We start from the raw sequence: 26,735 nt of genomic DNA on the forward strand, positions 1-26,735 counted from the left end.
AAGGTACTTAAAAAAAATTCTGCCTCACCGGTTGTCACTCTTTGGAGGTAAGAAGATGAGACATTTTGGGGAGAATAAAGACATAATATTAAGCATAAAATCAAGACAATGTTGTGGGAATCAATTTAAAAAGTGACTTATAATTCCTTTTCTGTATCTAGTATTTCAGTGAGCTTATTAAATTAAAGCTAATTATATTTTTTCACCTTAAGTGTTTTTTCTTTTGCTGTCTGCAATTGTGTGTAAACCTCCTGCCACACTCTCTGGAGTCTGAGACAGTGCTGAGAGATCAGTAGGGGAAGGGAGTTTGACAGCATCCTCTTTTGGCAAAGCTGTAGGGGAGCCCACCTTCTTCATTGCTGAAAGGAGAATGAATTAGTATGACCTTTACAAAGGACAACTGGACAAATTTATCAAATTTGCACATGCATAGAGCCTTTGACCCAGCAATTCTATTTCTGTAATATATTCTACAGATATGCTTGCATATATGCTAAGTGCTATAGGTTCAAATTTATTCATTGTAACATTTTTGCATAATAGCAAAGATTTTAGTTGGTTAGACTCAACTCAAAAATCTTTCAACAGGGAATGGCTAAATAAATTATGGCTTATTTTTATAGTGGAGAGCTATGTATCTGTTAAAAAAAATCCTAGGAACTATATAGCAGGAAAAAATGTTTCAGAACAGTATGTATAGTATACTTTCTGTGTAAAATAAGAAAAAATAAAAATCTATATTTGTATCTTACTGAATATGCATAACCCTGGAAAGATCTATAGAATCTGAGAATAGAGATTTCTATGTGGAGGGAAGGAGGTTCTGGCTAGATGAGGAACCAGGTTGGAAGGAAAGAAACATTTTTTTAAAACTTTTTATCTTTTATAGTTATTCAATTTTTTTGAGCCATAAGAACATAACTAATCAAGCATTTTTAAAAATCTTAAATCCATACACATGGCTTGCAATGCTTAAACAGAAAGAAACTTGCCCTCCGTCAGCAGAGATATTATTTGACCTGATTTGATAACAGTTGTAGCTGTGAGATGAAAGGACCACATGGGGAGAAGTGAGGACTTAAGGGATTCAACAGAGGAGAGTGAGGCACTGAGCAACTAGCAAGAGCAGGGTACCAGAACCAGAGCTAGGTCGGGTCGAAGGGGTAAAGGGGGCGGAGCCATCACGAAGGTAATGCAGGGACAACTGTAGAAAGCAGCTCATGCCAGAAACAGTGGGGCAATAGCAAAAATAAGTCACATCCCCACCTTTCTGTCCTCCCACCCATAATTTCCTGCTAGTGCCAAACAGAAACCAGAGAACAAGGGAGCCTGGAGCACACTCTCCTTAGTGCTCATCTTCCTGGGGACAAAGGATGGCAGAGAAGGGTAGAGAATAAATCCAGGCAACAAAGGTAAAATGACCAGTACAGGATATTAGGATGACAATTTGCTTCTTGGATGTGTGTGTAAATTCATCCATGTGTGTTATATAAACGAGCTAAGATGGCCCCTGTATATTAGCTCTTACGTTGCTTACCTCTTCATAGCAGGCAAGGATCGTTAGTTCAAATCTTGCCAGCACCCAACTCAAGTTCTTACACATCCAATTGCTTTAAATATGGCACAAGGAAGCATATTTACTGCTATTTAGAGACTGGTTGTCTTGTATACCCTTGTAAGACTGCATTTATCCATCTGCTAGTTATAGATAAGACAAACCCTGGGGCTATAGAAGAACAAGAACACTAGTTGCCCCTTGGAACTCTCTGACCCACTTTGGGGTTAAGTGACATCATCGAGACATGGAAGTCTCTGATTCCCTTATTCCTAGGGTTACCTAGCCCTCTTCCCTTCTGAGTGATAGCCCCACCCTGTTGTCTCTGGAAGGACCTCCCCCTCATGCAGCCTATCAAAGGACCACTTAACACTGTCACCCCCTGGTTATGATCAGTCCCGAAACCCTCTGACTCATCACAGAGTGTGCACACCTGGACAACTACTTAATGCAATAAATATAAGTGAGTAGCTGGTATTCAGATAATCTTCCATACATTTTTCTGTTTAGTTCTTAAAATAACTCTGTAGATTAAGTTCTACTGTCCCCACTCAAAAGTTAAATGTTTTGTCCAAGGTTTGAAGGCCATGGTGAAGCCAAGGATACAAACTTAGGCAAACTTCTGACTTTAAATCTTAATTTTTACTCTGTACTGTACATATGATTCTTTTTGTAATCCCCTGAACGCCCTCATTTTTCTTATTCCTCCATTTTTGCCTAGTGCACAATATTTACTATTTATCATTTTTTTCTCTTTCAAGGAAGACAATAAGATGATATGCTCAGAGGTCCACCTAATGCCCAGAGTTCAGCAGATTCACAAAAAAAGCAGCTCTCTGAATCTTGTTTCTAGCCATGCGATTTAACTATATTTTTTTAAATTTTCACCTCTTTTAACATTATTTATTATTTTTATTGAAGTTTAATTAAAATTTTTTCTACTCTAAAACCCCTTAGATATGTTGTGTAAAATATAATAAACTTGTTTTTCAGTGCAAAGCTTGGCTCATAAAACAGAGAAGAACAAGACTAGGGAATAAGAAAGAAAGTAGGATGCCATTAACACTTGAGAACATCCCTGCTGTGTGTTATCTTCCAATCTCTATGTCTCACAGCTTTGGCTTTTTGCAGCTATGCACAGGACAGAAAATTAAGTCTTAGGGCACTCAAAACAGGGATTTGGAACTGAGGCCCATATAAACTTGACAGCCATGAAAAGATTACATTCTCATTACATGATCGACTTATAAAATGTACTTACCAGCAAAGAGAAATGATAAAGAAATTCATCAGTCTTATTCATCTAGGTAGAAGTAATGTGGGAGATTAGGATTCATTTTTCACTTGCTTGCATGGTCCAGGGAACTCCGAACTAGATGAGAAACTGTATGTGGTTCCATATTGGTAGCAACTCAGACAGCTGGAAGAAGTAAAAGCAAATACTCTCAGGAGAGATGCTCAGTTATCAGAGATCTCATTAAATTCCCACTTATAAAGCCTAGTCATTCGTGAGTCCACAATCAGAAATTACAAAACATATAAGGAATAAGGTCACAATGAACAAGAGCCAGTAAAACACAGATAAAGTCAAGCTTGATCCCCAAGTGCCTTGGTTATTCAAATTACTGGATGTAGAATTATACACACACACACACACACACACACACACACAATTATTGGATAGAAAATAATACAATGTGTTTAAGATTTCCAGAAAATGAGTGTGCCATCCAACTCTTGATTTGTTGCCAAATAGATATAGAGGAGATTTTTGTCATTTACTCTTCTGGTGACTAACTGGAATGTGCCTTCTTTTTAGTGCCATAGTGAAGGACAAAAATGAAAAATGTTAAAACAAAGGGAAGACTTTGAAACTGAAAATTATGATACTAACCCTCAGAAATAATTTTAACACAAGAAATAGGAAACTTCTGCATAGTCTCTTGGCTTGCCTGGCCTCATTTTTTTTTTCTGTCTGTAAAATAAAAATTTCGAATCATACAGTGGGTAAGGGAGAAAATGCTTTTTCTCCTCTCTTGCTTTCCTTGGCAGTCTTATAAAAGAAGCTACTGCTTCTTCCGAGAATTCTGCTGGTTTTCATGGTGGTAAAGTTAACAAGTTCCCAAATAAAAATAGACAAATCCAGCTCTATCATGCTAATAGGAAATATCTCCAAGATACATTGTTAAGTGAAAAAAAAAAGCCCTCAAGATCCAGAAAGTGTGTAAAATGTCCCATTTGTGTAAAAACAAATCTGCATAGAATGTTTATACAGGAATATGTAAAAAAGTATAATTGTCTGAAGGAGGATGCAAGTGAATTTGGGGGATCTGGAGATGGAGTATAACATACATGAATGTGTTATTTCAACTTTATAAACCTGGTTATTGAAAAAATAAACAAATTCCTTCATTAGCTAGGATACCATCTTTAGTTATTGATTACACATTATCTATCATACATTTAAGCAATATCTAGCATGTAGAGTGCATAATGTAGCGAGAGTCTGTTTGTTTAGGTTTGACTCCTGGTTCCATGATTCTTTAGCTTTATGAGTTTGGGCAAGTTCATTTATCTCTCCATGCCTTGGTTTCCCCTTCCATTTATTTATTGAGCATTTCCCAATACTCAAGACATAGTGTTGGGAAGTGTATCCTCTGGACATGAAAATAAAACACGCACTTTGTTTATAACATCATACTGATATTTCCTTTGAAGTTGCAAGTGAATGAAATCTTTCAGTACTATGAGGTAACAGAGACTTGGCTTCCAGAGAATTCTTATTTAGTCTATTACAGTAAAAAATATGACAAATTACCAAATAGACCAAAATACCAGACTTCACTGATCACCACAATTTCTTCCTGGAAGACTGATTGACATTTGAAGCCAAATTCTAACAGAATGTGCAGCTTGCAAAGCACATCTTCTGAACACAGGAAGTGGAGTGATTTTTAAGCACATGACTACCTCTCCTTGGTGGAGAATATACTCTGACTTTCCATAACTAGTCGCCAGATTTGGAGACCAATGGGTCAGATTTAATTGTAGGGTTTTTAATTGTTGTTGTTTTACGATTAGGCTTTAGTTAAAAATTGTTACTTGGCTTTAGTTAAACAATTGTTAATTGTTTGTTAATAATATTTATTTTGCCCTAGATTAGGCATGCCAATATCCTCAGGTATTTCCTATCATTACTCTGAAGATCTAGGTAGGTTTTTCAATAATCTTGGCATTTTTTAGATATCTGCACCCATTTACTATGGCTGCATGCCAAATTCCCATTATTAAGTGGCTTAAAACAATACAAATGTATTATCTCACGGTTTCTTTGCTATAGAAGCTTAGGTAGAGGTGAGCAGGGACTTCTGCTCAGATTTTCACTGGGTTGACATCAGACTGCCTGTTGGAACTGCCATCTCATCTGAGGCTCAGAGGGATCCTCTTCCAAGTTCCCTGGTTGTTGGCAGAATGCATTTCCTCGTGATTGTGAGACTGAGGTCCTCAGTTCCTAAAGGCTGCCCACCATTCCCTGCCATGTGGCTCTTCCCACAAGATGGCAGTTTGTTTCTTCAAAGCCAGCAAGAGAGCATCTGTTGCTGCTTGGAATAGCTCTCCCCAGCTGTCACAATGGAGTCTTGCAGAACTTAATCCAAACAAAGGACTGGCTACCCTTCATATGGCCCACACATACAGAGTGGACACCATACTGGGCTATACATCAGGGGATGGAAGTCTTGGGAGCCAGCTCAGAATTCTGCCTGCCACACTATTTACTGGTTACTATAAGGGTGAGAGGTGAGGAAGGCTTTATTTCAGTTGCGTTGTAGATGCACTGAAGCATAATATGAATGTAAATTCTGGTGTGTCTATCGGTTTTTCACCCCCAAGTTTTCCCTACTGCAATTTGATCTTTCCACAGTGGGAAAACACGTCTTTAAATTTGGATTTGTTGAATTAGAATTAAGAGATGCTATGAATTTACATAGGAGATACAATACTGCTGAAGGGTCCTAGTATACTACTTTTCAGGGTAAAAAAATTGCTGGTTATCAATATAAATTCCTTTTATCGGGGTTCAGATTAACAAATTATGGTAATTGTGAGTGAGAAATAGTAACAGTTGCCAGCTGACTGTCCATTATCTCAGGGGCCCTACACTCATTATTTCCTCCAATATTTCCTATGAGGAAATTGAAGCTCAATTAATGTTAATAATACATAAATATTAAAATGTTAAAAATTAATTAATGTTGATTTATTGTTCAATATCCACAGCTAATAAGTCTCAGAGCTAGGGTTTCAAATCTAGCCCCATTCAAGTTCAAAGACTATATACCCTCATTTCTACACTGTTACCAAAACTAACAGCCTGTGAAATTCCCACTTAGCTTGTCCACAAACATTTATTGAGGGCCAGCTCTGTGCAGACATGGTGTGAATCAAAGGAAATTCAGTGGGAACAAGAATTAACACGGTCTCCATCCTCCGGAACAAGAACTCAAGCTTCCACTACAGCCTGAGATCATACATTTTCTTTACAGCAAATAAAGAGCTTCTTATGTTATTAGTGATTATTAATACTAATTAGTAATGTTAGTAATTCTGTTCTATACTGAATACAGTAAGTGTGCTTGGGTTTCTGATACAGTGAATCTAAATAAACTGTTTCTAACTATAATAGAAAACTATAAAAATTTTCTTGCAATTTCTATTTTAAAAGGAGCTCATAAATTCTGTGTGTGTATGCATGTGCACTTTGCCTTGAGAAAAAATAACCTGTTCGTGAAACATTAGCATTAACCATCAAAAAAATTTTAAAACTATGGCTTAATGTTTGAATTATAAGCTTGCATTGTTCTCACATAGCGGGTATCTTTGAACTGAGCAGTGTTACCCAGTTGCCTGACTGAGCATGTGCTCTGGGCATGAACAAAGAGGGGCGCTAAACACACAAACCAATGAACAGACTGATAAATACGGGAGAGTGCGAGCAAGAGAGAGACAGGGAGAGACAGATTGAGGTTGAGGTTGAGTTAGCTTCAAAGAATTGATTCAGAATTTTGAAAGCAAGAAATCTAGAAAAAAAAAGATTTACTATCTATGTACATGTACATTTTATTTAACTGTATATGTACACACATAAAGGAGAAAATCAAGTGTACCACCATGTTTTCAGTGATTTGGAGTTTCTAAAAACCCTAATACAGTCGGTCTTATTTTGGATTAACTATTTAACACCTTCATTTCCCTTTTTGTAGACTACCATGAAGACAGAAGGACTTTTGAAGTGAACTGGTGCATCCCCTTTGTACAGCACAGAAATAAAAATGTTTAACTATAAATTCTTTGGTGAATTACAAAGAAACAACTATTGCCACCTAGTGGTGGCAATGCAAACTGCACTAGGGTTTCATTTTCTTAACAGGCCTCTGCAACTTTTACAGCACCTTGCAGTACAGAAAAATGGTATCAGTTTAATATGCAAATGACATTAAAACAAAAAAATTGGTAATGATAAATATGAAAACATAATTAATATCAGCAATGCACTTTTATATAATTATCGAACTTGTTAAAACTTTATGCCTCATTTTAATACCTGATGCTAAACAGTTCTGATAAACATTTCCATGGTGCTACTTCTGTTATAACAAAAGCATAATATAACATGAGAAAATTATTTTTATGGCTTTAACTAGGTTTTTAAATTACATTGGAAAAATCTACTATATATGCTTTGAGTTTACTACACTTTGAGTTTACTATGAAATAAAATCTGAATACTTGATAGTGGCTTTGTAATTATTTTTTGTTTATATGTTTAAATATTCCATCAACTTTACTTTCTCTTGGGAATTGTATTTAATTAAAAAAAATTTTTTGAGGTGTAGTTGGTTTACAATGTTGTGTTAATTTCTCGTGTACAGCATAGTGATTCAGTTATATGTATGTATATATATATTCCTTTTCATATTCTTTTTCAGTTTAGGCTATTACAAGGTATTGACTATAGTTTGGGAATTATATTTAAAAAGTTTAGTTAAAACTGATGTTTATTGGATAATTGAAGATGAGTTATCACAATGTCAAAGTTAGGTAATCAGTCAGTATAACGGTTTAATGGGGATGTGAGAATCATTAATATTCAGGAGATGCCCTCTAGAGAGACAGCACAGATAGTCGCCTACCTAGTGGAATACGTAGGTTTCTCAAATTATTGCTCTGTCATATTGCCAAATTCCACTGTGTAAGAATGTCATTGTTTTCCCAGTTAAAGTGACAGTTACTCTTTAAGATGACTGACTATATTATGTTTTTGTTCACCTTACTGACATCAGTGATCTTTGGAAAATCTTGATTCAGAGAAGTATTATAAATATTCAGAGAAGAAAGCTAGTCCTGGCTGTGGGGCCCTGAGGGTAGGGCCAGGTGCGGCAGGAAGCGCCCAGGGTGAGGCTGCTCCTTCTCTCCTGCCGAACTCCGAGGGGAACCCAGTGAAGGGGGGAAATTTGAGAGAGATCACTTACCTCCTATGCTATGTTGATGGTCCAAGACTAGGATTTAGAGTCAAAAGACCTCCATGTTTTGGTTCTATAACCATAACTGGGTTTTCAATTAATCTTATAATATAAGCCTTGGTTTATTTATTTATAAAGTGGATATATTGAAAGCATGCACAATTGACAGCTCACATAATAGCCAAGACTTCCCATTAGTCCTTGTAAGTTAGTCTATAATTAGACTATATGTTGCTATGATTAGTCTTAGCTAGTTATGTCCCACTGGCTTAGGTGGAGCAATACAGGAGAATTACATGGTTGGAAAGAGAGATTTTTAATTTTTTTAAAAGGTATAAACTTGAGTGTGTTTAAACACGAATGCTCACAAGAAGACATTGACATTTACCTCCCATAAGTCAACACTGATTTCTGAGGATAATTTATCTGATACAGAGCAAGCTGGAAAGGTTTTCCAATTTATTGTTTTATCTTTTAAGCCAAGACTATGTCTGTAGGAGAGGCCAATAGTGTTCATCAAATACCCATTTTCTCCTCAATGTGTCCCACCTGCTCTTTCTGTGGAGTGGGTCCATGTGACCAGTTCTTTAGTGAATGGACTGTAAGAAGTGACATATTCTTCCAGACAAAGAAAATTAAGAGCCAGTGTGGCTCCAACATTTTTCTCCTCCCGGTCACAGGGACTTTGTGTTCCCAATGGTATAATAAGGCTAATAGCATATCATATCATCCTCTCATTATATATTCTATATAATTCATAATTGTATCTTATGTAGATATACTATATATAAAATATAATATAATATCCATAATAAGGAGAAAGACTACCTGATTAACAATGAACCATGACTGTGACATAAAAGAGAAATTTTTACTATAAGTCATCAAGATGTTAAATTTTTTTGGCAATTAGTGTTAATAACTCTGACTAGCACAATATTTTAGGGTAAGAACAAAAAATTCAGCAAATATTTCACAGTCTCTTGTCTGTTCCCGATGAATGGAAAACATATTTTAAAAATGGAAAAGACAACTTTTATCAGAATAAATAAATGTGTAGGAGAGATCTCATCCTTGATTAGAGAAAATTAAAACCTAATGATGCCAACTGATCAAAATGTATTTGAAGCATTTGCTCAGGGGGAAGTCATAAGCTTTCCATATCTGAAAGACACTGGGGTTTAAAACTCATTTTTTCATAAGTAATTTATAGTTTTTTCCTCTCTGGGTTGGCAAATATAAGGGTGATCTGGTGGACTGACCACCCAGGACTCTGCCAACTGGTCTGGGTTGGGTATCTGGACTGCTTAGCAAAAGGGACACTGTTATCAAGACTTTGAGTTCTTTGGCATCTATGGTCAGAATCTTTTACTTCATTTCTGATTTGGTTCCCTTCCCTGCTCTAACAAATTATCACAGACTGGGGGGCTTAAACAACAACATTTATTTCTCGTAGTTCTGGAGGCTGGGAAGTCCAAGATCAAGATACCTGCAGACTGGGTTCTGGATGAAGTCTTTCTTCCTGTCTTTTTCTCATTGCATCTGCACATGGCAGAGACAGAGAAGGAGTGAGTTCTCTGGCCAGTTCTCACAAGGGCAGTACTCACATCATGGGGGCTCCACCCTGGCCTCATCTAAACCTAATTCCCATCCAAAGGCTCACCTCCTAATGCCATCGTACTGGGGATTAGGATTTCAACATACGAATTTTGGGGGAACACAAGCATTCAGTCCATAACACAAGTTAAATTGGATTTGTTTTTGCCTTTATAGTCTCTCTGCCAGGTTCCTATGATCTATTTGGCTCTAGTTATATTTTGGTAATTTTTGATAATTTTTACTCTATATGGCAACGTTGTTCATTGTATTTGGGCACCTGAACACCACAATTCCTCATTTCAGATTGAGAAGCACCTACTTTTCTGTTGGCAATTGTGGGAGAGTGATGTTTATGCTTATTTCTCTGCATGAATATATATATATATGTATATATGTATGTTCCTAGAAATATATGCATATAAGATACCTCTACCTCCATATCCTATATTTAACAGTTTTCTTCAAAACAGACTGAATTTTGGCAATTTTCAATATCTTTGGATATTGTTTCTCTCTTTTTCTCTAGTAAGAGTTATAGTAATAGATTTCTTAGAAATGAATTACCTTTGCACTCCTAGAATGAATGTAATGTGTATTATTTTTAATAAGCTAATGCATTATTTGATATATTTGATTTAGTATTTGAGATTGGTCTGTACTTTTCTACTTTTAGTACTATTTTTTGGGGGGGGTGTTTGAAACAAATGTCCCAATGGCCTTTAGCAAAGATTCTAAAAGTTTTCATCCCTTTTCTGTTCTGGAAACAAATTTTAATAATATTAAAGTTGTAACTAAATTAATCTCATCCTTTCCTCAGATGTATTAATATTGCTTAAAACTATGAATTTTCCTCCTAACATTGTTTTAGCCTTTTGACACAGGTTCTAATATTTTTATTAGAATTTAAAATTATTTTTTAATATTTTTAAATTTTAAAATGATCTATTTTTTCTCTATATAGTTTTCTGCCATATATAAATAGGTGCTAGGTAGATAGATAGAAAGATTTGTCAATAGATAGATAGATAGGTAGATAGATATTAAAGAGAGATTCCTGCATTTTTAAGTGCTGTGAAGCATTGCTCAATGGAATAGAAGTTAGGAACCCTAATCACACATTTGTCTACCTACAGGTATGGGCAGAGAATTATTCCTGAAAAAAATAAAATTTGGCTTTCTTTTATTGAGGAGTATGTCCTAATTATTTCTGATGTTATTGACATAACTCAAAGCTTCCAATGCTGTTTATTAACCTCAAAATATATAAATATAAAAATTAATACATGTACCACATTAACTTCACACAAGGATAATCAAAGTAACAACTCAAGAGAGATTTACAGGGATGTTGTTGATTTTAAAGTTTACCATATCACATGGCAGTTGCTTTATGGTTAGCTATAGGAAATTTTCTTCCAGGTATTAGTAACTGGAGAATCTGCATTTTTCTTTCTGAGCCACTGATGAATTTTTGCTATAGACATTACTATATATTTAAAATAATCTTGCTTTCCTCTTTATTCTAACCCCTAGAAATGTTAAATTTTAAAACATACCCAGGAATTGTGCAAAGCATCAAAGTATTATTTTGATTCATCTTATTTCTTAATTTTACTTTCTTTTACTCTCTGTTTCAGCTTTTAAGTGAGACAACACTAATTTGATTCGAAGTGCCATATATTCTACTACTCAAACTAGTTTAATCAAAGAGTAGAATTTATTGTACGATACTATTTTTTATGGAACCCAAATAAGAAACTCACAGTCCACATGATGGTACATGGTCAATATGAACAATGGAAAAGGGAATCATCAGAATTAAAGCAAATAAAAGTACTCATTGTTATTCAGTAGACGCATAGAACTGTTGATTTAATTTAGAGCTTGTCAAATATGCATATTTTAAAAATCTTTAAAAACAGAATTGAGGACATTCATCAATCTAATAGAATAGAGGGAAAAGGAAAAAAATGATTAGAAAAGAAAAAGCACTGTTAACAGTACATGATAATATGATAGTAATACATCTACCATGAGGAACTACAATAAATACGAAGAGAAGAAATCACAGGTAAAAGATAAAGTCTCAGTTTATCACAGGTAAAAAGACAAAGCCTCAGTTTATAAATTCAGCTATATACCTGTTTATAAGTGACATAGTAATAACAGAGTTCAGAAAGATAATTATCAAACAAAATAGATTTTAAGTTAATATATTATTATGGAGAACAGGGCATAATATGATAAAAAGAAGACACTGTGACTTAGGTAATATATAATCCCCCAAACACATATTAATATATATAAAAAGCAAACAAATAAGTAGAAACTTATAGATATGCAACCATAGAGAAAGATTTGTAATTCCACTTAATGTAATTTAAAAAAATTTGTTGCTTAAGCAAACAAAAATTAGCATCAATATAGAGGATTAAAAAAAATTTATAAGCTTGATGTAAAAGCCATACATAGAATGTGCATAAAACAATTAGACAACATGTTCTTTTCAAGCACAGGAAAACTTTTTAAAAATAAACATGCTTTGGCCACAAGAAATGCTCAACAGATTTAAAAGTAAATAACTATAAAATTAGAAACCATTAGCAAAAATATAGACACTTGGGAATTTAAAAGTACATATTAATGTAATTTATTTGTTAAAGAAAGAAAGAATCACATTCATATATCAAAATGGATTGTCTGAAAGATACCATAACAAATGGAAAAGGAAGTTGTAGAGTCATAAAGGGATACAATTTATGTAAATTTAAATACATAAAACAACATTACAATGCACAAATACATAGGCACCGGCTAACATAACATGAATGGGAATGATATAACATGTCTTCAGGGCAGTGTCTGCTTCTAAGAAATCAGGACAGGGAAAGAACGGAGTTAGAGTTATAGCTGGATCTGTAATAATTCCTTCTTCCCTCCCTCCCTCCCTCCCTCCCTCCCTCCCTCCCTCCCTCCCTCCCTCTCTCTCTCTCTCTCTCTCTCTCTCTCTCTCTCTCTCTCTCTCTCTCTCTCTCTTTCTTTCTTTCTTTCTTTCTTTCTTTCTTTCTTTCTTTCTTTCTTTCTTTCTTTCTTTCTTTCTTTCTTTCTTCTTTCCCTGAAGCAAATGCTGCAAATTGTTAACTTCTCTTAAATCTGGTTGTTGAATATTCAGCTATTTTTAGTCTTTTAAAAAAAGATAAAATATGTTATAATTGAAATTAAAAGACTATTTTAAAAGAAATAAGTCAGCAAAGTAAACAAACGTCCTTATTGTGTCTGAGGGAAATGTTCTGTCCAGAATCTTCCACTTGGGAGAGTGTGGAGCTTTGGATAAATTACATAAAGTCACTGGTTCCTGGTTTCTATGTCATAGAATTACTCTGAAAATTATATAAGTCTTCTATATGTTGTTCACGTCTTTTAGAACTGCCACATGGTAGATGCTTAAATATTTCCTCCCACATTTGTTGAATAAATGAATGAATACAGGAACAGTAATGATCTTGGGTTCTAAAACCAGGATGAGTGAGTAATGCACACCCTTCTTCAATTTAGAATCCAGGATACGTCTGATGGAGTAAACAAGAGATAATCATTTCTGTATCTGCCAAGAGGTGTGCAGTGAGTCTTGTCATGTTCTAGCCTTTTTCTTTTGGCTGCAGCAAATAAAACGTTACTTTCTGCCACCTGAGAAAGCTGCACCTCTGGTCAATGTGTTTATTATTTGTCCTGATTTAGAGACAGCTTTCATTGTACAGTTCGAAGAGGAATTTCTTAGTTGGCCTCCTCTGCCACATCTATTTCCCTTTAGAAATAAAATGCTGCTTAGATTTCAAATATTATTTTGCTTGTGAAAATGATGGACATATTTATTTGGCAGTATTCAACTTGGTGGTCATTAAAAACAAGCCTCTTTTCCATCACCCAGAACCCTCCCTGCCCCAACAGGGAAGCATGCCTTTGTAACATATCTCTGTGCTAAATATTAAACTCCCATCATGGACATGAAGTTCCTGATCGACTTGCTGCCAAAATAACCAGTTGAAAGGTGAATAATTCAATCAATATGATTTTGTGGCATTTTTTAGAGAGAAAATGTACTTAAGTTTAAAAAAAAAACGTAGCCATTTCCCTGAACTCAGTCTCTTTTTCGAATGAATTTATCCAAACCATCTGGATGTCTAGACATGGCCCAAGATAAAGTATTCCCAACAGTACATTAAGTAATGAAAATGAACAAGTTCAAAAATAAATAGTTCTGTAGGGAATATTAGTAATCCTGGTAAAATAATTTAAGGGGTAGTTTAAGTTTAAAATCTGCTTAAAGCCTACAGTCTTCGAACTCCAAGGTGAGTAATTTCTTAAAATATTAATTACCAAAGCAGAGTTAATTTACCATCTGGAGGCAATATTTTGCAAGGTATAACTTAACTACCTAAGACCCATCTAATGCTGCTCTAAGAAATACACTGTATTTTTTTCCTTTGAGAAACTAATGAGTGGGATTACTGGTTTTTAAAATCTGGTCTTTTTTCATTTGTATATTTTTACATAAATTTTCTGTACATCTTGTAGAATCATTAAACAGTAATCATGTAGGTAATTTTGATTTGCATAATAAGTAGGCTAGATGCTCAGCTCTTCCTTTCAGGCTTAGTAACATTCTGAATTAGAAGTTCTTATAGTTTTTCACAAAATCTAGACAAATATTCCCAGTAAAATTTGATAGAAGAGCAACTCTCCTTGATTTCTTTTGTTTCATCATCGCTCTCCCACTATATAGATGGAAGGAGGTGAAGTCAGAGAAAGAATACATGACAAAAGTAGGACTATATCGTGACACTCCAGGGGGATCTGCGATCCCATGCAAAATGTTCCATAGCACCTGGATCTCAGATAGTGATTCACCTTTTTAAAATTATTTTTTGTTTTTGAAACTGTTTTATTAAGATATCATTCACTTTCTATTTTGAAGGTGTTCTTTTCACTTTCTTGATGCTGTCATCAATTTTGATGACATCCAACTGATTTATTTTCCCTTTTGTTGCTTGTGGTTTAGGTGGCACCTCTAAGAGGGCTTTGCCCTGGGAGGTCATGAAGATTCCTCTTGTGCTTTCTTCTCTAAGTTTTACAGTTTTAGCTTTGACATTGATGTCTGCCTTCGGGGAACAATTTTGTGTGTGCGGTATAAGGAAAGGGCACAGCTTAGTTCTGCACACGGATATCCAGCGTCCTGATATTCTATGTGAAAAAGACTATTTTTTCCCCAGTAAATCATCTTGGCGCCCTTCAAAAATCAATTGATCATAAAATGTGAGGGTCTATTTTTTGGCTCTCGATTCTATTCCATTGATCTCTGTGTCTATCCTCTCACCACTGCCGTGCTATCTTGAGTAGCCTCCCAAGCTTTAGAATTGGGAAGTCTGAGTACTGAACCTTTGCTCTTTCCTTTGAGAGTGTTTTAGCTGTTGTAGGTCTCTTGAATTTCTCCATGAATTTTAGGATGAGTTTATCAATTTCTACAAAAACAGAATACCAGGATTTTGATAGGTATCATGTTGAATCTGTTGATCAATTTGGGAAGTATTAGCCGTTTTAACAATATTAAGTCTCCTGAACTTTCTCTTATTGAGATACTCTAATTTCTCATCAGTTTTGTAGTTTTCAGTGTGTGAGTATTCTATTTTTTGTTCAATTTACATCTAGGTATATTCTATTGTTTTTGATTCTATTGGAAATTGAATTCTTTTATTAATTTTATTTTTGAAATGTTCCTTTTTTGTACACAGAAATACAACTGATTTTTGTATGTTGATCTTATATGCTGATCGGATTTATGTTGATTGCATAATATTAATATTATATTAATTAATTAATATATCGACTCATTTATTAATTCTAATATTCTAATAGCTTTTAGTGGATTTTGGCTTTAATATATTTCTATACAAGATAATGTCATTTGAAAATAAAAACAGTTTTGAGACTTTCTTTCCAATGTGGATGCCTTTATTTATTTCCCTTGCCTAAAGGTTCTTAGCATGAAGCTCCAGTGCAATGCTGACTAAATGAGGTGAGAGTGAACATCCTTGCCTTGCTTCTGATCTTAGGGGAAAGCATTTGGTCTTGCACTGCTAAGTAAGATGTTAGCTGTGGGGTTTTTATCATAGAAGCTAGGTTGAGGAAGTTCCTTTTTATTTCTACTTTATTGAATCTTTTTATCATGAAGATGTTTTACTTGCATATGAGATAATCATATATTTTTATTCTTTTATTTCTTGATATAGTGTATTACCTTAAATAATTTTTACATTTCTGAAATAAATTCCAACTCTGCATTCCGGAAATAAATTCCACTTGGGTACAGTGTATAATCCCTTTTATATATTACTGCTGTATCAGTGTGTTATACCTTGTTGATTATCTTTGTATTAGTATTCATAAGAGGTATTTTGGTTTGTACTTTTTGTCATATTTTTGTCCTATTTTGATGTAATGGTAACATTGGCCTTAAAAATGAGTTAAGAATTATTATCGTCTATTTTTTGAAAGATTTTGTGAAGAATTAGTGATTATTCTTGTTTAAACATTTTTGTAGAATTTATCAGTGAAGTCATCTGGTCTTGTTCTCTTCTTTGTGGGAAGTTTTTAATTAACTTATTTATTTTTTTACTTATTACATGTCTGCTGACATCTGTTCATTCTTTTGTCAGCTTTGGCAGTTTCTAGGAATTTGTTCATATCAACTAAGCCATCTAATTTGTTTATATACAGTTGCTTATATTATTCCTTTAAATCTTTTTTATTTCTGTAAGATCAGTAATGATGTTCTCTCCTTCATTCCTTTGAGCCTTTCCTCTTTTTTTCCCAGTTAATCTAGCTCAAGATTTGTCCGTTTTATTGATCATTTCACCCATTTTGTTCCACTGATTTTCTTTATTGGTTTCCTGTCTTCTATTTCACTAATCTCCATTATAATTCTTACTCTTCTCTTTCTTCTGTTTGCTTTAGGGTCGTCTTATTCGAATGTCTTAAGGTGAAAAGTCAGATTACTAATTTAAAATATTTATTCTTTTAAAGTATTTTTAAAGCTATAAATTTCTCTCTAAGCACCTCTTCAGGTCCATTCCATGAGTTTAGGTATGTTGTGTTCTCTGAGACTCCGTTCACTTTTTGTTTAGTCTTTTTTTTCCTCTGTGTATTCAGGTTGCATAATCTATATCAATCATCTTCAAGTTCACTGATTTTCTATTTGGTCAGCTTAAATCTACTGTTAAATTTCTCTAGTGATTCTTTTTTCACTTTTTATCTCCAGAATTTGTATTTGGTTTTCTTTTACAATTTGCATCTCCTTTTTGACGTTCTCTATTTGATGAGACATTGTTACCCTATCTGCCTTTACTTCTGTATACATGGTTGCCTTCAGTTCTTTGAATATTTTATAATAGCTCTTTGAAGTTTTGTCTGCTAAGTTTGATCATTGAGCCCTCTCTAAGGCAACATCTATTGCCTCCATATTTTTGTTCTGTATATAGGTCATATTTTCCTGATTCTTTACATGTCTCATCATTTTTGTTGAAGTAGAGAATTCTAGTGAAATCTTTTCCCCCCAGTGTATGTCCTCTCATGCGGGCCCTCGTAGGGCTCGGTCTCGGAGATGCAGAGTTACTCAGGATGACAGTGGTTTCATTAGGGCTTCCTTCGTGTCTTTCCCTGCTCTCTTTGTCAAGTTTTTTCCCTCTGTTGATAGTGCCCCTCTATTACCTCCACTAATTGCCAGCTGATTGCTGTATGGTTTTCAACGATGCCCTGAGGCATAAATTGCTCCACAGTTTGTTTCAATTAAATTCAGACCCCTAGATATTGAATTTAATTCAATTAAGTTGAGGTTTGTTCTGACCCCAGCGGGGCTCTTCTTAGCATTCTCTTTTCCTGGTTCTATGTGTTAAACTTCTAGTAGTTCTACGCCTTAGCTTGTTGCTCTCTTGGAATGGCTAGCCTCTTAATTGCTGACTATCAAAATCTCCCATTTTCAACAGTGCCTGTACCTTAAAGGTCCCCAGATCTGTTTCAGGTAAAAGCCAATTTCCTTGGGGAGAGCTATGGAGCTATTTGTTCTTCTGGCCTGCCTTACCACCCTTGTGTAAAACTTCTGTGCCACTGTTATGGAAGTGGAGGCGGAGGCAGTGGCCAACTTCTCTCTGAGTGACAGCCCTGCCATCCAAGTGAAATACTGGGTGAGGCTGATAGTCTCTTTGTCTTCTCATCTTGACCATCCCAGTGTGACACCTCCACCCTGTGAGCAAGCTGAGGCAAGAGTGACCGGCGCCTTGTGTAGTTTATCTGCCCTACAAGTGGGAACTGGATGGAGAAAGGGAGCCCAGGTTCCCTAACTACCCTTTCCTAGAATAGAGCTTCTAGAACAAGGAACTGGGGGGATGAGTATCACTGGAGGAGGCTCTTTCCTGGAAGACACCACCACTCTAGACTGAGAGCAAGGTGGAGAGGAAGCTCTGTGTTGACTGCACCCACCAGGAGTAGAGTCTCCATGACGCTGAGCTGATGGCATGGGAGAAAGTGGATTATGGCTCAATTGCCACAGACTCTGCTGTTCTTAAAAAGATGGATTGTATGTTCTTGAATTAACATTTTACTATTTTCTCTATTTCCTTAGGACAATTTCCAGAGACTTTAAATCACTGTTTTTTACAGTTTTAATCATTTGTGGTTGTTCTGCTGGGAAGAGGGTCCTCACACCACCATTCTGAATGCTATCCAAATACAACCAGTTCATTATAGTGTAATAGGTTGAGTTAAAAGCTGGTGACATTAATCTCAGCTCTGGAACTTTGTTACTGAATGACATCAGACTGATGGCAAAGAGCTGCCTCTCAAACTCCCCATTTACACATTAAATAATAAAATCTATCAGCATTCATTCCCCTTTTCACACATTTGTAAAATTTTGTCAACCACTGAATTTGGTTGCATTGAGTGAGCAGGATGCTGAATGTGCTATAGTTTGTTACTTCCTCAAGTCATCAGTGTCAAATTAGTATCGGAACCATAATTTCTAAGTAAAGCACTAATGACTTAATGAAAAATGATTTCATCTGTCTGAGATACAGAGAAGGAACTAGTTGTATTTTAATTAAAAGTTATTTATAACTTATTTATAAATTATTCTAAGAGTCACAAAATCATTAAGGGGTGTGTGTGTGTGTGTGTGTGTGTGTGTGTGTATGTAAGTGGGAGGGTGAAACATCACCCCTGGCCAAAAAATAAAACAGAACAAAAACAAGAATCATGCGTGGCCATTTAAAAGCAAAGATGATTAAAGAAATAGCATTAAAGATTGACATTCCTGTAGTCATGTCTAACACTAGTAAGATTATTAATAATCATATTTTCACTGGCAATTTTTTTTAGTAATGTAAGAGAACACACAACCTCCTCTATTTGCACTTTAATCATTTTTACTTCATTAAAATAATTTATAAGTTATGGAATCACACACAAACACTTTCTCAGACATAGCAAATTAAAGTTAGATTAAATCATGAGTGACAACCTTAAAACAACTGAGTGTAGATCATAAATTTCCTAAGACTATACTTGTGAAATTAAACATTCTTCTGGCAAGAAAACTGTTCAATTTTTAGTATGTTTTTCCTTGTTGAACATCTATGACATCATTTGATTTTAAAACTTGCTTTCATTATCATATTATTAAATTTCAAAAAAATGTGCATTTGAAGGGAAAGTGATTTATTATTATAATATTTTTGTTCTGTTCTTAATACTTTTTCCTAAAAGGAAACCTAATCTCTAATTTATAAAATTGTTCTTCTTGAATTATGAAGTGGAGAAATTTTCCTCCCAGATTAAATGTGTAAAATGATAGTGATACAGAGAAATTTAAGTAGCTCTTATGGAATTATATAAAAAGTCATGAAACTGGCTGGGAATATTAACTCTGGATGCTCTCTATAGTCAGATCTACTACTATCAAGTCATATCTCATTTTCCTTTTAAGTAAAACTCTTAAAATGGGTCCTGTTGCCTACAACAATTCTTTGCTCCTTCCATTCCTCAGTCTCTCACATCTAATGATTTCCCTCCATTCTATTAGAATAATCACAGATGAAGAGACTCCTTGTGGACGATGTTTTTGGAGGACTTTTCCTCTTCAATATTGTGAACTCTTGAAATTCCATCTACTACACATATGTGCATGCACACACACACACACCCAAAAGAGGAGAGAGAATTCCACCTTACACTTGCTGAACTGTTGCTACCTCAATCATCCTCTCTCTTCTTCAGTCTTTACTTTCCATCTTTCTGCTGGTTTCTTTACTTACATCTGTAAGTACCTTCAAATTTTGCTGGCTCAATAGCAAAGAAAACCAAAATATACTCCTTCAAATGTCAAGCTTTATTTCCAAGCTATATTCCCTTCTCATTCCTTTCCTTTATCAACTGGCTTCTCAGAAGATCTGTATACATAAGAGCTTGGATTTCATTATAGAACAGTAAAAATATTGTAGGGACAAATGCCCGTTGTCAGAAAAGGATTCTCAGACTATCTCTTCAATTTTTATTCACTCTCACTCCCAGGAAATCTCTCTGTAGCTATCAATAATCTTAAACTGCTATCCCAATCATGAATGATGGCTCTCCTGAAGTCAAATCCATTCCAAATAATAAGAGAGTTTTCCCTGGAACTAAACAAGCTGATTTTGAAACTTAAATGAAAGAGGAAAAGGTAGAGAAGATTCAAGACATTTCCAAAGAAAACTGCTCTAACAGATAACACAATTTTAATAAAGCCATAGCAATGAAGACATTGTAGTACTTGCAGAGAGACAGATAAATAAACCCACAGAATAGAGAGAGTTTTAGAATAAATTACTGACATATACAGACTCAGTTTTTGTACCTTGCTTGCTTACAAACAGCTTGTGCTGGTCCCTTGGTCTTTGCAGGGTAATAGTACATGCCTGAAAGAGGAATGGCTATGTGTTTCAAGGTTATTAGACATGGGCTGAAACTGTCATCATGGTTCTCTGGTTGGGATGAGGACTTACAGGTGGCTGGTCATAAAGGGAGAATGGGCTCAAATATATTTCCCTGGAGGGTCAATGGATCTGTGGACTCAACCTACAGTTATTTCCCCAGTTCTAAAATGTATAATTAGGATAAATACCTAGCTACTGGTAGAACCCTCACATTAATTTCCTGGTCTGTTAGAAAAAGGACTGTTATGGGAGGAAGAGACAAATTTAATTAGATGGTGGCCCAATTGCAGCAGCTTTGCCAGATGTGGTATCTCTGCTGGAGCAGATCAACATGGTCACTGGCTGCTGTTGGACAATGCAGTCTTCATCCCTTGAGTAGGGAAGCACATGACAGAGTTCTCTTCAAATAGCAGGGCAGGATATCTTCACTGTTTTGCTTCAGGGTTTTCATACTAACTCTTCTTTCTGTCATAATTTAGTTGCAAGGAATCTTGGTTGTCTTTTGACTTACCTTAAAATATCATTCTGGTCCACTATTTTGATACCATTATGCTAAGTAAACTTGGTAAGCAGGAGGTAGCATTTACCCTCGATACACTAGTCACATACATACATACCAGAGGTCCTGAAATGTTTTAAAGTTTTTCAGTGAACCACTGATCTGAGACATTCCAGGAAATTCTTCTCTAATGTAAAGAATGCACTTTGTACCTTGGATCTCTGTTGAGAAAAACAGTGTTTGGTTGGGCCTATTCTTTATTTAATTAAAAAAATTTTAATGGAAGTACTGGGGATTGAGCTATTTGGTTTTTTTGAGGCAACTTATGCCATCCTTGGGAGAACCACCTCCAGTCAGTTTATCAGATTATGGGAAAAGATTAGTTTTGATTCGAGCTCACAGTAGAATGACTGCAGCACAGTCAGCTGTGGTGCAATCTTCCCGGCCGCTTGGTTATATAATCCTGCCGATCTGGTGGTGCCAGAGGTTTAGACAGTAGATAAGTGGAGTCTCTGGCAAGCTCCAATAGGAGAGTGGCAGTGGAGACCGCCCTCTCGGAATCTGGAGCTCATACCTGCTTGAAAAAACAGCTCCTTGGAAACTAATGGACATTGATAGGAATTAAGACTCTTCCTCATGTGGGTAAAAGTGACTATGAAACTTGAGTTGCTTATCCTAAGCTGAGCATTTTCAAACTTGCAGTCATAAGGTGGCATGGGAGTAACATCAATCTGTTGCAAGATGGGAAGAGTATATTCCATATTTGCAAAACAGGAGCAGAAGTCACAAGTAGGCTGGGTCAATAAGTGGCTCAGACTGCCCTCAGCTACCTCCACAGTGGTGCAGGGAAACTTCACAGTGGTCAGAAGTACAAGCAGTACACAGTACACTTGTTTACTCGATGTGGAGGGAAGAGGTAACCTAATATAGGAAAACACGCTGAATTTTTTGAGATGCTGGGAATGTCCTACACCTGTGCTATTCAGTATGGTAGTCACTAGCCAACTAGTGCCACTGAGGAACTGAATCTTTTAATTGTAGTTAATTTTAATTAACTTATATTTAAATAGCCACATTGGGCTACTGCTTGCCATATTGGATAGCAGAGGTCTAAATGATACATATTTTAAAACTATATGACAAGTGATATAAGTTGCATCAAAAGCCATTGATCAAATCATTCTAATAATTACAAACTGTTATTAGACGTGGCTCTGGCTAGTTAAATGATTCTTCTGTCTGAGCTGTTTTGACTGTACCTCTTCCAGTGAATTCTTCATCTAATTTATAGTCATTAGTTACTGGGAATCCTGCCATGCACTGAAGGGGTTGAATTTGCACGCTGCCCTACTTCTCAGCTTTCAGTTTTCCCTTGCTGGCCTCCTGGCCTCTCAGTGACTCTTTCACCTTGAACCATAACGATGCTGCCTATATGCCTAGATGCTGTTCATACGCCAGGAGCTGGTGCTGGGGGCACCTGAACCAGAGGACAAGTGGGACAGGGGAGGGCAGAGTGGCATAAGGATGGGGATGAGAAGGGCTAGACTGTCTCATCCTGATTACCACAGCCCGTACCTGGCCAGGAACTGGTTTCACCTCATGCAAAGGCAAGAGCACAGTTGATTCAAGTCCAGTTGGTACATAGAACAGAAGTGAAGTGGGAAAGAACAGACAATATGGAAAAAACAGAAAGTACAAAAGGTGGACTATGATGGACAAGGGCTCAGGCAGGTCACTCCTGAGGTTCAAGTGGCCCTGGCAAGCGACATGGCAGGTGGGCACAGGGAGGAATGGGCAACCTCACGTGAGGCATCTCTGCCTAGGGACCAATCAGGAGGGAGGGTCAGAAGGGGACTGATACCGGGTCACTTGCTAGAGAGTCTGCTTTTCTGGATAACTCAGGGATATACATACTTACAGGCCTCCCCTTATCAACAGAGATTTATTTGTTCCACCGGGGATTAAACTGTCTGATAAAACAGAAGCTTCCAAACCCACACAAAGGAAAGTTAATACACTATGTAGGAATATATCCCATCCAATCATATCTTCATGTCCTTGGCCATTGGCTGTCTTCCCAGTTGATGACTGAACTGGAAGAAACACATGCACTATGGCTCTGAGGCATCACTCCAAGAGCAGAAAGAACAGGTCTTCTTCAATTGAGCTGTGCCTTCCATTCCTCATCCAACTTTGGAAATAAACAACAGGAGATTTACATCTGGCCACATCCCTCAAACTCAGCTTCAGTACTCAAAGGGAAAAAATATGTTGGCACGCTGGTATTTCTATTGATTTGTTGATTGATTAATCTACACTGCTTCTCAATACCATTGCTCTTAGACTATTATCAGCCAGTACAGGAATTCTACAGTATTTTAACAACCCATAAATTTGCTGAATTTGACATTGCCATAGAAGTGTCAGTCATGAAAGCATGTGATGGCTGTTTCTCAGTATAAGTTTCCAACAACTTTGTCTTTGACACAATTTTTTTTTCCTCTCCCAGGAACTGTAAGTTGCTTTTAAGTCTTTGTAGTTTGCTTCTGTGTCAACTGCATTCAAGTGAAAATAATGGCATTTGTCTATCAGCTAGAGCTTGATAATTGAATGATTAATATTTGAGTGACTCCTAATTATCATTCAGGTTTTCCTAGTAAAGAAGCCAGTCTGCAGAAAAACGATTTAACTAAGGACTTGGTGAAGGTTGGTGCTCTGGTCTTTGAAGCTGTGTGCAGCCCAAACTGAACCGAGCCCTGCTCACTCTAGGTAGCTGGGGATGCTGTTTGTTTGTTTGTGTTAGTGTTAGTGAAATTTACCAAAGAATTTATGGAGAATCAGTGAAGAAAATTCTAGAGTAAGAACTATTAGCAAGGTAGGGGTAGGGGATTAAGAGGTACGAACCACTATGAATAAAACAAGCTACAAGGATACGTTGCACAGCACAGGGAATGTAGCCAATATTTTATAATAACTATAACTGGGGTACAAATCTTAAAAAATTGTGAATCACTCAAGCTTACGTAATATTGTCAATCAACTAAACCCTGATTTAAAAAAAGAACTAACAGCATCATTTAATGAGCTTTAAATAGCAGCCTCTAGTGCCCGGCCCCCTGAGATCTGGTCATAGGCCTCATCAGCGGCTCAGCGATTGGGTCACTCTGCCTGGAATCCTGGTTTTGCGCCGTCTTGGGCCTGTGGATTCCTATTGTGCGGCCTGCTGACGTTCTGTGCTGGGATGAAGCTTCTTTGTTTCTGCGCCTTCATAACTGTTTACACAGAGCCTTCGGCCTTCCCATCTGTCAATGCTCAGAGTTCACTTCAAGTGCAGCCTGCAGAGGAGTTCTCTGCTTCTCTCCAGTGCGCTCAGCTAAATGCCTCCAGGCGGTCTGCTTTTTTAGTGTTAACCCCAGGAATGCAGTTCCTTTCCTTGGCTTCCCGCAGTTCTCTCTGACTTGAGCATTCACTGGGGCCTGGCCCTTTCCTGCCTGGGTTCTGTTCTGCCAGCTGGGTCTGCTCTCCAGCACACAGGAAAGGCTACCCTAGTGACTTAGCTGGTGTTTATAGGGGAGCTACTTCCTGACCAAGGTCTGAGTTGAAGCATCCTTCCCATGTGAGGGAGGCCCTGGCACTGAGCTACAGAACCACACATTCCTCTAGTATAACAGTCCAGCAATATTACAAGCACAGGGAATCTAAACTCACTGAACAGACTGTATTTTGACTCCAAATAAATGATGGAATGTATTAGTAGTAATCGATGAGCCATTTGACTCAACGAATACATTTTTTAATTAGATACCTGAAAACCAAGTCACTGCCATGGGCTACTGTTCTGAGATATGAACCTATGCTCCCACTTCCCGTAATATTTCCTCTTCTCCCTTCCCCTTTCTGGCAGGAATGTTCAATTCTGCTCCCATTATCTCCAGAGAGGTCTGGGGAAGGACACAACTCACGCTGCCTGAAAAGAAAAAAAGGCATTTCCTGGTTTGGGTTTTTAAAAGGCTCAACCCCAGAGCTAGAAATGAGTTGGTTAGTCATAGGAAAATGGCTTTGAAAAAAGAAGCAAGAAGGTTCTTTCACAGACCAGCAAGAGATAACCACCCGCGGTGGGAGAGAGAGGGGGAAGGGAAGCAGAAGAGATTGTCCAGTCTGCAGGGTGGGCCTGGGGAAGCAGGAAGGGAGGGCTGCGTGGTGCAGCCCCAATAGGGATCTCAAACACCTGCTGTGGCAAAGATGGGTCAAATAAAGGGTTGCCAAGGGCCTGGTGTGAAAAACAAAAAAATCTCGCAAATATCATAAAAATGTCAACGGTACCCTGCCTCAGTGTTGGGAGCTCATTGAGGGTGGATGGATGGGTCTATGGCAAACACTGGCTGGGCAGCCCCTTCTCAGCTCCTGCAATTGCTGCCACGTGGAGAAGTGGCCCCTGACTGCTAGATTGCCTGATGTTCCATAGAAGCCAGAGTTTTGTTTTGTTTTTTTTGGTGAAACTCTCCTGAATTTTAAAAGTTGACTAAGATGTTTTTACAACATAGCGTAGGCCAAAAAAAGCACATCTGTAGGCCAGATGTAGCCTCCATGCCACTGACTTGCAACCTGTAGCCCAGGCAGGGCTGCAGGCCACCTCAGCAAAGATTCCTGTGCCTGAAGGTTGCGCTGAGACAGCGGAGGAATGTTATTTCTGAAGGGGTCACACAGAAAGGGCCCCGGTGATATGCAAACTGATGACCAAGGACAAGAAGATGCCTCCACCATCAATGCTTTGGCCCCGTGGCCTAGCTCAAGGGTGTGAGAGGAAGAGGGAATTCCAACAAGCAATGAGGATGATTGTTTCACCAGCCAGGCAGATGAAAGTTGAAAATAGAAACTGATTCAGGTTATAGAGAAAAGAGATGTGGTAATTCTTGAATCCAGGAAATTTTGGACTGAGATGTGTACTTACTAGGCCCATGGACTTGTCAGGTGGTGCTACCAATTCCAGGGAGAGCACAAAATAACACCAGCATCCCACCCACTAGACACTCCTATGTCCCCTTAATCTTTGGGCCATCAGGTGACCTGGGATTACGCTGTGAACTCTGTTCTAGGGAAGGGATACCTATTCCATAGAGAATCCAGAGAGATAATTGCCATGCTTTTTAATTTTTTAGTAGCTTTATTGAGGTATAATTGATATAACATAAAATTTACCTACTGCAACTATGCAATTTGATATTCTAGTAAATTTGTAGAGTTGTATAATCATCACCACAACTCACTTTTAGAACACTTCCATCACTGTAGAAAGCTCCCTCATGCTTCTTTATGGTCAATCCTTGTTCCTACCCCTCGCCCTGAGCGACCACTCATCTGCTTTCTGTCTATTACACTTTCTTTGTCTGGACATTTCAAATAAATGGAATCATAAAATATGGAGTATTTGCATCTGACATCTTTCACTTAGTATGATGCTTTTGGGGGTGATTCATCTTGAGGCATACAATGTACCTGTAGTTTTTTATTTCTTTTTATTACTGAATAGTATTCTACTG

The 26,735-nt window shown here is 36.9% G+C and overlaps 1 long non-coding RNA gene across 1 annotated transcript in view; it reads right to left on the minus strand.

Annotated features, from left to right (window-relative positions):
- Positions 1-212: 212 nt before the first annotated feature.
- The window catches only part of LOC140696025 (uncharacterized), a 144,578-nt gene continuing 118,055 nt past the window's right edge, over positions 213-26,735 (minus strand). The window contains exons 2-3 of the long non-coding RNA XR_012071949.1: positions 2,817-2,975; positions 213-359 (exon numbers count right to left, since the gene is read on the minus strand). This is a non-coding gene — a long non-coding RNA (uncharacterized lncRNA). The remainder of the gene's footprint in view (positions 360-2,816; positions 2,976-26,735) is intronic.

Source organism: Vicugna pacos, chromosome 1 (genome assembly GCF_048564905.1).
Source record: "Vicugna pacos chromosome 1, VicPac4, whole genome shotgun sequence".
In the NCBI taxonomy this organism is placed as follows: Eukaryota; Metazoa; Chordata; class Mammalia; order Artiodactyla; family Camelidae; genus Vicugna; species Vicugna pacos.